Consider the following 2596-nt stretch of genomic DNA (forward strand, 5'->3'; position numbering starts at 1 on the left):
TACCTCCATCACCCCTTCCCCTACCCCCACCTCCATCACCTCCACCTCCATCACCTCCACCCCCACCCTCACCTCCATCACCTCCATCCCTCCTCCATCACCTCTACCCTATGCTCCACCACCTCTACCCCACGCTCCACCACCTCCACCCCCACCCTCACCTCCATCATCTCCACCTCCATCACCTCTACCTCCATCTCCATCATCTCCACTTCCATCACCTCCACCCCCAATTCCATCATCTCTACCTCCATCACCCCTTCCCCCACCCCCACCTCCGTCACCTCCACCTCCATCATCTCTACCTCCATCTCCATCATCTCCACCTCCATCACCCCCACTCCCACCCCCACCCCCATCACCTCTATCACCCCACCCCACCTCTGCTTCCATCCTCCTGTGCCTGGGGATCTCAGCAAGGAGCGGCTCCCTAGGCCTCAAACCTCACCTCTGACCTGGGAATGAGGCAGGACAGTTATTCTCTCCAGCATCAAATGGAAAATGTGAGGCACCTTGAGGGTTTTGTGCTTAGAAGATAATGGAGCTTGGCTGGACCTAAGTCTCTGTGTCTTCTACACTCCTCTATTCTGAAACCCAGATCAAAGCTGCTGATCCGGGTCTGCCGTGTGGAGAGGGAGCCAGGCCTGTGGGGTGGGTCTAATGGAGGAGCAGACACCAGGATGTGGACCAGATTTGCATGAGACTCCTGGGGGAGGAGTGGACATGCTGTTTCCAGAGGTAGTGTTGGGAGCTTGGGGTGGGTTCCAGTAAAAGCTCATTGGAGCTATTCTCAAGGGTTTGTGGGCTGAAAGGAGGGCAGGTGGGGAGGCAAAAACTCACCCAAGCATGACATTCTCCTCCTTGGCAGCTGGGCTGCATTCGGGGGTTAGACTCCTGGGTGGGGCGGTGGGCGTCAGGGAGCAGAGGAAGGCTGGCTGGGAGATGGATGGATGGGTTCCGGGACCCGAGGGTTTACTGTTGGATTCCATGCTTGGAGTCCTTTCTCACTATCTTGGGGTTGACCGTTTCCGCTGGGAGGCTGTCCTAGTCAGGGCGGGCCCAGGTGCCCAGGTGCCAACTCAGCTGGGACCTCGGAGCTGCCAGGACCTTGAGGTGAGCTCCCATCTCAGGGTTGCCCACGTGGCTGCTCCTCACGTAGGAAGAAGCACCCAAACCAGCATGGAGCAAGAGCTGCCAATCTCTTAAGTCCCAGCCTTGGAGTTCCCAGAATGACCCTTCTGCCATGATCCAGAGGCCACAGTGACCACTAATAGCCCAGATCCAAGGGCAGGGGCAGCCATGAGTCTCTGATGACCCTTGACCTGCCCTGCTCCCTCTAGGCTGGCTCCCCTCAAGCTGGCTTCTCCCTGATGCCTGCTTTGTCTCCCCAGTCTGAATGCCACTCCCAGCCATGTGTGACAGCCCCCAGTCCTGGTCCTGCCCCTGGCCCTGTGACGCCGTGGCGGCTCCCTGTAGACAGGGCAAAGGCAGTGCTGGTTCTGATTTGTCCCTTGGTCAGGGTCTGGGAAGGCTGGTCATGAGTGGGCCCCCCTTCTCCGGCACTCAGCACGGTCCAGCAGGCTCTCCTCTGAAGGGCTCCTGGCCCCCTGGGCAGAGCTCTGATGAGCCCCCTCAGGGGACTACCAGGTCTGGCTGGCATCTGGGTTTTCTGCAGAGCGCCTGGGGGAGCCGTGGTCGGGGGAGACAGCTTTACACAGGGGACCTGGGGTGCCCAGTGGTGCCAGGACAGAGTAAGGCGGAGGCAGAAGGGTGGGAGCAGTGGGGTGGGCCAGCGTCTGTGCTAGGGGCCCGAGAGCGATAGAGATGACCAAACTGGCCCAGTGACCCATGACTGGAGAAACCTGAGTCACTCGCTAACCCCCTTGGGGTACCCAGTCATTCTCCTGGCCCTCATTTTGTCCCTTGAGGCCTCCCAGAGGGCACAGGGCAGGGACCAGGGTGCGAGGACCTGGGCTTCCAGCCATGGGCAGTGCTGTGTGTGTTTGTGTGTGCGCGTGCTCAGAACTACCTACCCAGTATCTATTCTGGTCCAGAGGGGTGCAAAGGGTCCACGCACAAAGAAGCCCCCAGGAAGGTATCCTGGTTCACCCTGGTAGCCCCTCCCTGCACTGCACACAGAGACTCTCCCCCATCCCCCACCCCGAGACGGCCAGCCCTCTCTTCAGGAAGGCTGTCCTCCTCTGCACGCCCTCTCCCCTCCCCAGTCTCTCACTCACGCACGGAGCCGCGCACAGTTTTCCCCCTCCAGATACTTTCCCGTCCCTCGGTGGTCCGCTCCATAAGCGCCTCTGCTCAAAGGGCCCCTCGCCTCCGGAACTCATCCACTCCCTGCCAGGCCGCCCCCCATCCTCACCCCATCTGCCCCCAAGCCCGCACCTCGCCTGCCCAGCTGCACTCGCTGCGGGGCACACCCTGGAGCAGGAGGAATGGGGCTTGGCCTGAAGTAGCTTGTCTGGGTGGGGAAGGGCGTCCTGCCAGGGAGGGCGCGTCCTGGGGAGGAGTGCGTGCGGGACGTCCTCTGGGGGAGCCTGTCCTGGGGGAGGGGGCATGAAGGGGGCGCGTCCTGAGGGCGGAT

This window comes from Diceros bicornis, chromosome 41, assembly GCF_020826845.1.
Source record: "Diceros bicornis minor isolate mBicDic1 chromosome 41, mDicBic1.mat.cur, whole genome shotgun sequence".
Classification (NCBI taxonomy): domain Eukaryota; kingdom Metazoa; phylum Chordata; class Mammalia; order Perissodactyla; family Rhinocerotidae; genus Diceros; species Diceros bicornis.